Below are 13,712 nucleotides of genomic sequence, written 5' to 3'. Positions count from 1 at the left end.
GGAGATTTGCGTGGAACTCAGCATCCGGGAAGTCGGATATCTCATCTGGAGAGAGAGACATAATGCGCTGTACCAGGTGAAGGACCTTACACGCCTGTGCGCCCAGTAACGAGTCCTTTGATGAGCCGACAACTTCGAAGGGGAGTGTGGCCGTGTACATCTTGTGAGTCACCTGTAGCTGGCAAGATCCTATGGACGGGATGACGTTCCCGTTATAGTCAACCATCTTGAGCCGGGATGGCGTGATGGGTGGTTTGACCTTCATGGCCTGGACTGCAGAGTAAGCAATCAGGTTGGCGGATGCGCCGGTGTCCAGACGGAAGGCGACGCGCGATCGGTTGACCGTCAGGGTGGCACACCACTCATCGGCTGGATTGATGGCATTGACCTTGTTGACATCAATGACGGAAACGCGGAAGGCATCCTGGTCATCTGCATCACTTAACTGGAAGTCTTGATGCGTGGGCTGGACGGTCCTGACTTGTCTGCGAGATTGTCGAGGATGCGCCGGATCCATGGGTTGAGCCGAACGACAGTGGGCTGCGTAGTGGCCCATCTTGCCACATCTGTGGCACTGTCGGTTTTTTGCAGGACATTGCCCTTTTAAATGTAGAGCTCCACAATTGCCGCACGTCATGACGTCACGGCGTTCGTTGCGCCACTGCGCATGCGCAGTGCGATCTTGCGGTGGGCGCGCCTGCGCAGTGCGTCCCTCGTTGTGGCCGTTATTTTTGGCGCGCACCTGCGCGGGAGACCGCGAAAAGCGCGGGAAGCGGCCGCTGTCGTCCGGGCCGTGGGTCGGGAAGTAACCGACGGCCTGGATGCGTTCGACGTCGTGGGCGGCCTGGCTTGCCGATTCGACGGCTGGGGACCCCCTCCGTGCCAACTCGGACGCCTGAAATCGGGCAAAACGGCAGGTAGCATTTTCGTGGAGGACACAGGCTTCCACAGCAGACGCTAAGGTGAGGCTTTTCATTTTAAGAAGCTGCTGGCGTAGGCCACTAGAGGCAACGCCAAAAACAATCTGGTCCCTGATCATGGACTCTGTGATGGTGCCGTAACCACAGGACTGCGCTAGAATCCGGAGGTGCGTCAAAAAGGGTTGAAAAAGCTCCTCCTTACCTTGCAGGCGTTGCTGAAAGAGGTATCTTTCAAAACTTTCATTTACGTCAACTTGAAAGTGCTGGTCCAGTTTGAGGATGACCGTGTCATATTTGGCTTGGTTTTCGCCTTCTTCGAACACCAGTGAGTTGAAGACGTCGGTGGCGTGCGGACCTGCGTAGAAGAGGAGCATTGCAATCTTCGTGTCATCCGAGACATTCTGTTTTTCGGTGGCACGGATGTACAGGTCAAATCGCTGCCTGTAGAGCTTCCAATTGGTGCCTAGGTTCCCCGCGACTTGCATCGGCTGCGGTCCGTCGGTGTGGTCCATGTCCAGAATGGCAGGTTAGTAGGCAGGTATCGATCCACTCCTGTACCATGTGGTGTTGGGTGCTCTGACACACAGATGAGCCAACACGGTTGCATATGGTACAACGCTACTTTATTTAAACTTACTATTTACAGTTTGGTCTTTGCACTCTGCACGTGGGGGTTCCCTGCTTGTGATGTTTTAACAGCTCTTTCTTGTTCCCTTCTCCCCAGACCTACTGACCACCAGGTGTCGTGCTCGTGCTTTTTATGTGGTTGGTGTTCTTGTCTGTGATTGGTTGTGGTGTTGTGTACTCTGATTTGACTGTTAGTGTGTCCATCATGATGTGTGTGTTTGAATATCATGACACCCAGCATACTCCTGGCAAAGTCCAAGTGATTGAAAACAAGTGGATAAACTTAACGCCAGACTTACCTCCCAGAGGGAAGTAAGAGACTGCTGTGTGCTCTGTTTCACAGAGACATGGCTCACCCCCGCCTCACCGGACTGTGCCATACAACCTGAAGGCTTCTCAATTCACCGGGCGGACCGCATGGCATCATCAGGCAAAGCGAAGGGTGGAGGGGTTTGCCTCCTCATCAACTCCTCCTGGTGCTTGGATGTGGCGAATCTGGCGACCTACTGCTCCCAGACCTGGAATACCTGACCGTGAAGTGCCGCCCATATTATCTTCCACGTGAGTTCACTTCAGCCATTATCACAGCAGTCTACATCCCACCCCAGGCAGAAATGAGGAAGGCGCTGGACGAACTATACACAGTAATAAACAACTACGAAACAGAACTCCCGGAGGCCTTGTTCATCGTGGCCAGAGACTTCAACAAGGCCAACCTCAAGAGTGTACTGCCAAAATTCCACCAGCACATCTCCTGTCCCACCAGGGGCGACAACACTCTTGACCACTGCTACTCAAAAATCAAGGGCGCCTACCGTTCCATCCCCCGACCGCACTTTGGGAAATCAGACCATAAGACAGTGCTCCTTCTCCCGGCATACAAGCAGAAACTCAAGCGGGAGAATCCAGCTAAGAAGGTTGTGCAGTGCTGGTCCGAGGTGACAGATGAGCTCTTACGTGACTGCTTAGAGACAGTAGATTGGTCCATATTTAAGAACTCAGCGACCAACTTAAATGAGTATGCCACCACCGTCACAGACTTCATCAGCAAATGTGTGGACGACTGCGTGCCAAAGAAAGCAGTACGTGCGTTCCCCAACCGGAAACCATGGCTCAATCGCGAGATTGACTCCCTACTGAAGGACAGATCTGAGGCGTTCAAGGCAGACGACCCTGACCTATACGAGAAATCCAGGTACGACCTCTGCAAAGCCATCAGAGATGCCAAGAGAGAATATCTAACCAAGCTAGAGTCACAGACAGACTCTCGGCGGTTGTGGCAAGGACTAAACAACATAACGGGTTACAAAGCGAAGCCGAACAGTATCTCTGGCAGCAGCGCACCCCTCCCCGATGAACTCGATGCATTCTATGCTCGGTTCGAGCAGGTAACCAACAATCCGCTGTCGAGTGCCCCAGCAGCCCATAATTCACCCATACCCACCATCACAGCTTCCGAAGTCAGATTGGCCTTCCTGAAAGTTAACCCTCGGAAGGCGACGGGCCCGGACGGGATCCCTGTTCGTGCACTCAGAGCCTGCGCAGACCAGCTGGCAGAGGTATTCACGGACATCTTTAACCTGTCCCTACTCCACTCCGAGGTCCCCACCTGCTTCAAGAAGACCACCATCATATCGGTACCAAAGAAGAACCAGGCAACGTGCCTCAATGACTACCGACCAGTGGCCCTGACTTCAGTCGTAATGAAGTGCTTTGAGAGGTTGATCATGAAGCGCATCACCTCCATACTCCCAGAACGCCCTGATCCACTGCAATTCGCATACCGCTGCAACCGGTCCACATCAGACACCATTTCCCTGACCCTACACTCATCCCGAGAGCATCTTGAAAACAAGGACTCCTACATTAGACTCCTATTTATTGACTACAGCTCCGCCTTCAACACCATAATCCCAGCCAAGCTCATATCAAAGCTCCAAAACCTAGGACTTGGCTCCCCTCTCTGCAACTGGATCCTCGATTTTCTGACCAACAGATCACAATCAGTAAGAATGAACACAACACCTCCTCCACAATAGTCCTCAATACCGGGGCCCCGCAAGGCTGCGTACTTAACCCCCTACTCTACTCCCTGTACACACACGACTGCGTGGCAAAACTTGGTTCCAACTCCATCTACAAGTTTGCTGACGATACGACCATAGTGGGCCGGATCTCGAATAACGACGAGTCCGAATACAGGAGGGAGATAGAGAACCTAGTGGAGTGGTGTAGCAACAACAATCTATCCCTCAGTGTCAGCAAAACTAAAGAACTGGTAATTGACTTCAGGAAGCAAAGTACTGTACACAACCCTGTCAGCATCAATGGGGCCGAGGTGGAGATGGTTAGCAGTTTCAAATTCCTAGGGGTGCACATCTCCAAAAATCTGTCCTGGTCCACCCACGTCGACGCTACCACCAAGAAAGCACAACAGCGCCTATACTTCCTCAGGAAACTAAGGAAATTTGGCATGTCCACATTAACCCTTACCAACTTTTACAGATGCACCATAGAAAGCATCCTATCGGGCTGCATCACAGCCTGGTATGGCAACTTCTCGGCCCAGGACTGCAAGAAACGTCAGAGAGTCATGAACACCGCCCAGTCCATCACACAAACCTGCCTCCCATCCATTGACTCCATCTACACCTCCCGTTGCCTGGGGAAAGCGAGCAGCATAATCAAAGATCCCTCCCACCTGGCTTACTCACTCTTCCAACTTCTTCCATCGGGCAGGAGATACAGAAGTCTGAGAACACGCACGAACAGACTCAAAAACAGCTTCTTCCCCACTGTCACCAGACTCCTAAATGACCCTCTTATGGACTGACGTCATCAACACTACATCCTGTATGCTTCATCCGATGCCAGTGCTATGTAGTTACATTGTATGTGTTGTGTTGCCCTATTATGTATTTTCTTTTATCCCCTTTTCTTCTCATGTACTTAATGATCTGTCGAGCTGCTCGCAGAAAAATACTTTTCACTGTACCTCGGTACACGCGACAATAAACAAATCCAATCCAAGTGAATGAATATTTTGTGGTGGGTGATTCAGGGTGGGAGCCAGATTGGGGGGGGTGGTTACCGTTTCGGTTGGCAGGGACTAATTTTCGATACCCATATAGGCCCAGGTGGCGGGAGTTGGGGACAGCTTGGGAGGTTGAATTATACTAGCCTGATGGGTAGAGTTAAGACGGACTTGCAGAGATGGGACAGTCTCCTGCTATCGTTGGCTGGCTGGGTCCAATCGGTTAAGATGAACATCTTGCTGAGATTTTAATTTTTATTTAAGTCGCTTTGCCATAAGCTCAAGCTGCTTATTTCCAGTTTTATTTGGGCAGGTAAGGCCGCAGGGATTCGGGGAGGGGGGGGATGCTTCAGAGGGAGAGACAGGCAGGGTGCTTAGCATTGCCTAATTTCAAATTTACAGTGCAGAAGGAGGCCTTTCAGCCCAGCAAGTCTTCACTGGCTACCGGAAAGAGCAATCCACCATATTCCCGTAACCCGACCTAATCATTTGGACAGTGAGGGGTCATTTAGCATGGCCGATCCACCTAATCAGCATATCTTTGGACAGTGGGGGGAAACCAGATCACCCAGAAGAAACCCACGCAGACACGGGGAGAAATTGCAAATTCCACGCAGACAATCACCCGAGGCCGGAATTGAACCCGGGACCCTGGAGCTGTGAGACCATCGGACCATAAGACATAGAAGCAGAATTAGCCCACTCGGCCCATCGAGTCTGCTCCGCCATTCAATCATGGCTCATATTTTCTCAGGCCCATTCTCCTGCCTTCTCCCCATAACCCCTGATCCCCTTATTAATCAAGAACCTATCTATATCTGTCTTAAATACACTTGTCATGATATCCCACATTAACATATCATGGTGCAATCACACACACACTGATGGACAGGCAGTTGGACCAACCAACACACACACAACATCACAGCCAATCACCAGTGAGAGCACACGCACTATAAAACAGGGAACACCACAGTTCCCGCTCATTCTACCAGGAGATAGCTCAGAGCACAGAGCTCACAATGTGCCACTCAGACATACACCATGTGCAGTCCTGTTCTAAGCTAGTGGGATTTTGGAAGACCGTTTTAGATACCATGTCGGTGATCCTAGATATGGAGCCAGGACCCTGCCTCCTGGCAGCTACTTTAGGGGTTTTGGATGTACCGGAGCTGCAGACGGGTGCAGGGGCAGATGTCTTGGCCATCACCTCATTGGTAGCGCAGAGGAGGATTCTGTTGGGCTGGAGGTTGGCAATGCCACCGAATGCCTTGCCGTGGCTGGATGGAGTTTTTGTACCTCGAGGAGGTTAAGTACACCATGAGGGGGTCGATTGAAGGGTTCTATTGGGGATGGCGGCCATTTATATTGTATTTATGAGAGTGGGTCGCAGTTAGCTGCTGGGGGTGGGGGGGGGGGGGGTCTCATCTTTTTTTTGTTCTGTTTCTCTTGTTTTCTTTTAAAGGTATTTGTTTGTGTGTATGGTAATTTTGCATGAAGTGTGAAAAACATAATTAAAACATTTCTGAAAAAAAGGAAGGGAGTTCCAAGATTTTGAGCCAGTGACAATAAAGAAATGGTAATATAGTGCCAAGTCAGGATGGTGCGTGCCTTGGAGGGGAACTTGTTTAATGTTGTACTCAATTCAGGTATCATAAATACAGTTTATTATTTCATAGATTTCATAGAATTTACAGTGCAGAAGGAGGCCATTCGGCCCATCGAGTCTGCACCGGCTCTTGGAAAGAGCACCCTACCCAAGGTCAACACCGCCACCCTATCCCCATAACCCAGTAACCCCACCCAACACTAAGGGCAATTTTGGACACTAAGGGCAAATTATCATGGCCAATCCACCTAACCTGCACATCTTTGGACTGTGGGAGGAAACCGAAGCACCCGGAGGAAACCCACGCACACACGGGGAGGATGTGCAGACTCCGCACAGACAGTGACCCAAGCCGGAATCGACAACAAACTTGCTGACACTTGCAGAATTCAAGCCTTCTTGCCTTTCAAGATAGAGTACACTTGCCTAAGTCCAGAAAGTTTCATGGCAGTTTATCAGAGCCAAGGCTTAAGGAGCGAAGTATATATAGAAAGTCTGGCTGAAGTTGAGCCAGACAGTACCATGTGGTCTACTAGCACAGAACACTGTCGACCCAGGGCCTTTCACTGGTCAGGACATTGGCTCACAAGTTTATCAAGAGCAGAGCAGGGAGAATCCTGGCCCCAGGCACTGGCCAACCTCTCTGTATTCCATGAAGAAGCCAGGTTGACCAGTTATTAATTGACTTACAGGACCTGGGGTATTGCACACCCACCTGATTACCAATTAACAGATTACCAATTTTGCCAGCAAGGGTTGATTCCAGACTTCCATCATCATGCATTTCAAATTGAGGCACCTTGACTCCAGGAAGAGTCCTCTTATATTTTCTCTTCACGAGGGCAGGGATCAATACAACATCAAAGGGCATTGCCGGCTTCAGACTTGTATCAAAATGAGTAACTAATAATAATAATCTTTATTCGTGCCACAAGTAGGCCTACATTAACAATGCAATGGCATTACTATGAAAATCCCCTGTTCACCACAATCCGGCGCCTGTTCGGGTACGCAGAGGGAGAATTCAGAATGTCCAATTCACCTAACAAGCACGTCTTTCGGGACTTGTGGGAGGAAACCCATGCAGACACGGGGAGAACGTGCAGGCTCCATACAGACAGTGATCCAAACAGGAATCAAATCTGGGACACTGGCGCTATAAAGCAACAGTGCTAACCACTGTGCTATCATGCCGTCCGTAGTAATAAGAAGCTGGGACAAATTGGAATGGTTCAGGGGGTTTTTTTTGTGGAACATCTGGTCAGTAAACAATGATGATGTATGATGCTTTTTGTCTCCTTAGCCAAACATTTTAACTTGAAAAATCTGCCTTGGACAAATCATTTTAATTCCATCTAAATTGTAATTTTGTTTGTGAGTACAGCAGATGGTGCAGTGCGGTGTACTGGAGAATAATAATTAGATATAATAACATACAATCCAAACTATAGGTAACAAATATGTACAGCAATGTGGAAGAGTGAGGAGGGGGAGCTGTAGAACAGTGTGGATGAAGAATGAAAAGATCGCACAAAACTGTGCTCTTTCAAAAATAATGCTTTGAATATTTGTGATCCTAAGATAATGTTGCATGCCACTGATTTCTGCCTGACCTTCGCTGACTCTTGACACGATCATATACAAGAGAAAGGCAGAGAGAGATGTCGAAGACTAGATACAGCTACTCATTTCTGAGGGGTAAGAATCGGGTTATGGAAAAATAAATACCCGTCGAATGGAATTTTCCAACTGTGCACTTTATGATAATCTTACGTTTATTTTTATAGTCATATTTTTAAAAGTTATTTGTTATATTCATATTTATACTTTGTCAGGAAACAGAGGTAGCTTTAGATTAATCTCTATTTGTATCGTTAAATATTAGAAAAAGTATATAGGTTTAAGTGGGTTTAATTTTAGAGTTTGTGTAAGAAAGGGTACAACTCTGGTTAGATTAATTTTAAACAAAGGTGTTTGGTTTCAGTTCAAACTGTGTTTCTATTGTAAGGGCCCGTCCTAGTACTGCTGCCTCACGGCACCAAGGACAGGTCACTGTCTGTGTGGAGTTTGCAAATTCTCCTCGTGTCTGCTTGGGTCTCACCCTCACAACCCAAATAGAAATGCAGGCTAGATTAATTGACCACGCTAAATTGCCCCTTAATAGGAAAAAAAAAGAATTGGGTACTTCAAATTTATTTTTTTTAAAGTAAAGGCTCCTTCCTGTTGATTCCCTCATTTCCCATTTCTTTTATTTTGCCGTTATCATTTTTGATCCATGGATGTTTAATGGACATGTGTCTTTAAGTCGAGCAGTGGAAGTGAGGAGCTCAAAAATTGCAAAATAGTACACTGTGCGAGCTTTGAAAAATCAGCATTTTTGGCACCCAAGAAAGATCAGAGGGACTTGGTTCGATTGGTTGGCTTGTAGGCAATGAATTGGCCAGAAGGCCGTGTTCTGCCCAGTGACTGCCCAGGGGATTGGATCCTACATGAGTGGAATGATTTTTCAGAGAACAGAGGAAAGCACAGTGGGGTCCTGAACACTCAGAACTCTCTCTCTCTCTCTCTTGTTTTCTCCAGAAAAGGTGCCTAGCCACTGAAACTTGTTATTGAAAATATGGAAAATGTGTCATTTGAAACATGGAAGTCTGGCAATATCTGGTCTGAGAGAAACATGAGAGAATACAGGGCAAGATCCCACAAAGGGTTAACAGCAGCTGCAAAGAGCAGGATTGTACAATGCAGATATCCTTGGTCAAGCAGGCTTAGCAAATAAGACAAACAGGATTTTGAATGAAGCCAAAAACAATGGCTCACACCTTCATTGAAAGTAACTATCTTATTAAGCATCTGGAAAAGCATGGATGAGGTTTAGTTGAATTTGGTGAGAATTCTAGGTGTGAAAATTTGCTAATACCAGGTAAATTAAAGAAAACTGGAGACTATCAGTCTACGAGAAACATAATTTAAAGCCAAAATCAAAGTCAAAATTATGAGCTGAGGACACAATTGGAAAATAAAACGATAGAAATCACAGGAATTAAAAGTAACACCTCTTGAAGTCAAAGCATTTTGAACATCACAAAAGACACAATGTAATAAGATCTATGAGGTGAAGTCATATCAAAATGAATACTTAGTTGGATTAGAATGTTTAGATCAAAGATACTTTTTACAATCAAAGTGAAAAATGTTACTTTACAATAAAGTCATAAAAACTTAATAACTGTTAGAAAAATATATAAACCTAGAGACCAGAGCAGGAACAACACAGAACCAGAACTCAGAGAGAGGCTGAGAAGCGGAGTCAGATTACAGTCAGCTTGGCCATGGGAAAGAGACAAGGCATAACAGCCGAGCTAAAATAGCTGATACATCTAAGGAAGACCAGAATTTAAAGAGTCAGCTCAGAGTTAGCTCAGAGATAGCCAGCAGAGTCAGCTCTCATAGCTCGGTACATGGGAAAGATAGGACACAGCAACTGAGCTCATCAGCGAATACATCTAAAGAAGACCAGATTTTAAAAAGATTGATTGTCAAGTTGGGCCTGAAGGTCCCTTCAACCAACCAGAAGGATCAAGAAGCAAGATCTTTTTCCTTTCTATAAAGAAAGTAATTGCAGCTTTTAAAAGAAAAATAATAATAATAAAATAACTTAATTTAACCTGAAACTGTGGTTATTCCAAAGTCTACTTTACTTATTTAACAATGCGGGACCCAAGATTGATGGTACTAAGTGGTAAGTAGATGAAATCTTCGGTGAAGGTATGGGTTATACTGGGGGATAACTTGAAAACATAGTTTGACCTGAATAGCACCCACTCCGGTCAGGGAGTGAGAATCCCTGTTCACCATTTAGACTGTCGGCCCTTTTTGGTATAGGGGGATTTCTAAGAATAGTGGTGAGTTTTCAAAAACAAACTGCAGTGACCTAAATTAATCTACAGTGAAAATCATTACAGACTGAAAGCCGAAATTTTGAATTGAAAGCCTAGATTGAAGAAAGATGTGAAACAAAGCCTTAGAACATAGAACATAGAACAATACAGCGCAGTACAGGCCCTTCGGCCCACGATGTTGCACCGAAACAAAAGCCATCTAACCTACACTATGCCATTATCATCCATATGTTTATCCAATAAACTTTTAAATGCCCTCAATGTTGGCGAGTTCACTACTGTAGCAGGTAGGGCATTCCACGGCCTCACTACTCTTTGCGTAAAGAACCTACCTCTGACCTCTGTCCTATATCTATTACCCCTCAGTTTAAAGTTATGTCCCCTCGTGCCAGCCATATCCATCCGCGGGAGAAGGCTCTCACTGTCCACCCTATCCAACCCCCTGATCATTTTGTATGCCTCTATTAAGTCTCCTCTTAACCTTCTTCTCTCCAACGAAAACAACCTCAAGTCCGTCAGCCTTTCCTCATAAGATTTTCCCTCCATACCAGGCAACATCCTGGTAAATCTCCTCTGCACCCGCTCCAAAGCCTCCACGTCCTTCCTATAATGCGGTGACCAGAACTGTACGCAATACTCCAAATGCGGCCGTACCAGAGTTCTGTACAGCTGCAACATGACCTCCCGACTCCGGAACTCAATCCCTATACCAATAAAGGCCAACACTCCATAGGCCTTCTTCACAACCCTATCAACCTGGGTGGCAACTTTCAGGGATCTATGTGCATGGACACCTAGATCCCTCTGCTCATCCACACTTTCAAGAACTTTACCATTAGCCAAATATTCCGCATTCCTGTTATTCCTTCCAAAGTGAATCACCTCACACTTCTCTACATTAAACTCCATTTGCCACCTCTCAGCCCAGCTCTGCAGCTTATCTATATCCCTCTGTAACCTGCTACATCCTTCCACACTATCGACAACACCACCGTCTGGTGTCTTTAGTATCGTCTGCAAATTTACTCACCCACCCTTCTGCGCCTTCCTCTAGGTCATTGATAAAAATGACAAACAGCAACGGCCCCAGAACAGATCCTTGTGGTACTCCACTTGTGACTGTACTCCATTCTGAACATTTCCCATCAACCACCACCCTCTGTCTTCTTTCAGCTAGCCAATTTCTGATCCACATCTCTAAATCACCCTCAATCCCCAGCCTCCGTATTTTTTGCAATAGCCTACCGTGGGGAACCTTATCAAACGCTTTGCTGAAATCCATATACACCACATCAACTGCTCTACCCTCGTCTACCTGTTCAGTCACCTTCTCAAAGAACTCAATAAGGTTTGTGAGGCATGACCTACCCTTCACAAAGCCATGCTGACTATCCCTGATCATATTATTCCTATCTAGATGATTATAAATCTTGTCCCTTATAATCCCCTCCAAGACTTTACCCACTACAGACGTGAGGCTCACCGGTCTATAGTTGCCGGGGTTGTCTCTGCTCCCCTTTTTGAACAAAGGGACCACATTTGCTGTCCTCCAGTCCTCTGGCACTATTCCTGTAGCCAATGATGACATAAAAATCAAAGCCAAAGGTCCAGCAATCTCTTCCCTGGCCTCCCACAGAATCCTAGGATAAATCCCATCAGGTCCCGGGGACTTATCTATTTTCAGCCTGTCCAGAATTGCCAACACCTCTTCCCTACGTACCTCAATGCCATCTATTCTATTAGCCTGGGGCTCAGCATTCTCCTCCACAACATTATCTTTTTCCTGAGTGAATACTGACGAAAAATATTCATTTAGTATCTCGCCTATCTCTTCAGACTCCACACACAATTTCCCATCCCTGTCCTTGACTGGTCCTACTCTTTCCCTAGTCATTCGCTTATTCCTGACATACCTATAGAAAGCTTTTGGGTTTTCCTTGATCCTTCCTGCCAAATACTTCTCATGTCCCCTCCTTGCTCGTCTTAGCTCTCTCTTTAGATCCTTCCTCGCTACCTTGTAACTATCCATCGCCCCAACCGAAACTTCACACTTCATCTTCACATAGGCCTTCTTCTTCCTCTTAACAAGAGATTCCACTTCCTTGGTAAACCACGGTTCCCTCGCTCGACGCCTTCCTCCCTGTCTGACCGGTACATACTTATCAAGAACACGCAGTAGCTGATCCTTGAACAAGCCCCACTTATCCAGTGTGCCCAACACTTGCAGCCTACTTCTCCACCTTATCCCCCCCAAGTCACGTCTAATGGCATCATAATTGCCCTTCCCCCAGCTATAACTCTTGCCCTGCGGTGTATACTTATCCCTTTCCATCATTAACGTAAACGTCACCGAATTGTGGTCACTGTCCCCAAAGTGCTCTCCTACCTCCAAATCCAACACCTGGCCTGGTTCATTACCCAAAACCAAATCCAACGTGGCCTCGCCTCTTGTTGGCCTGTCAACATATTGTTTCAGGAAACCCTCCTGCACACACTGTACAAAAAACGACCCATCTATTGTACTCGAACTATATATTTTCCAGTCAATATTTGGAAAGTTAAAGTCTCCCATAATAACTACCCTGTTACTTTCGCTCATATCCAGAATCACCTTCGCCATCCTTTCCTCTACATCCCTAGAACTATTAGGAGGCCTATAAAAAACTCCCAACAGGGTGACCTCTCCTTTCCTGTTTCTAACTTCAGCCAATACTACCTCGGAAGAGTCCCCATCTAGCATCCTCTCCGCCACCGTAATACTGCTCTTGACTAGCAGCGCCACACCTCCCCCTCTTTTGCCTCCTTCTCTGAGCTTACTAAAACACCTAAACCCCGGAACCTGCAACATCCATTCCTGTCCCTGCTCTATCCATGTCTCCGAAATGGCCACAACATCGAAGTCCCAGGTACCAACCCACGCTGCCAGTTCCCCTACCTTGTTTCGTATACTCCTGGCATTGAAGTAGACACACTTCAAACCACCTACCTGAACGCTGGCCCCCTCCTGCGACGTCAAATCTGTGCTCCTGACCTCTATACTCTCATTCTCCCTTACCCTAAAACTACAATCCAGGTTCCCATGCCCCTGCTGCATTAGTTTAAACCCCCCCAAAGAGCACTAACAAATCTCCCCCCCAGGATATTTGTGCCCCTCAGGTTCAGATGTAGACCATCCTGTCTGTAGAGGTCCCACCTTCCCCAGAAAGAGCCCCAGTTATCCAAAAATCTGAAACCCTCCCGCCTGCACCATCCCTGTAGCCACGTGTTTAAATGCTCTCTCTCCCTATTCCTCATCTCACTATCACGTGGCACGGGCAACAACCCAGAGATAACAACTCTGTTTGTTCTAGTTCTGAGCTTCCATCCTAGCTCCCTGAAAGCCTGCCTGACATCCTTGTCCCCTTTCCTACCTATGTCGTTGGTGCCAATGTGGACCACGACTTGGGGCTGCTCCCCCTCCCCCCTAAGGACCCGGAAAACACGATCCGAGACATCACGTACCCTTGCACCTGGGAGGCAACATACCAAACGTGAGTCTCTCACGCTCCCACAAAATCTCCTATCTGTGCCCCTGACTATAGAGTCCCCAATTACTAATGCTCTGCTCCTCTCCCCCCTTCCCT

Source organism: Scyliorhinus torazame, chromosome 1 (assembly GCF_047496885.1).
Source record: "Scyliorhinus torazame isolate Kashiwa2021f chromosome 1, sScyTor2.1, whole genome shotgun sequence".
NCBI classification, from domain to species: Eukaryota; Metazoa; Chordata; class Chondrichthyes; order Carcharhiniformes; family Scyliorhinidae; genus Scyliorhinus; species Scyliorhinus torazame.
This window is presented reverse-complemented; position numbering follows the sequence as displayed.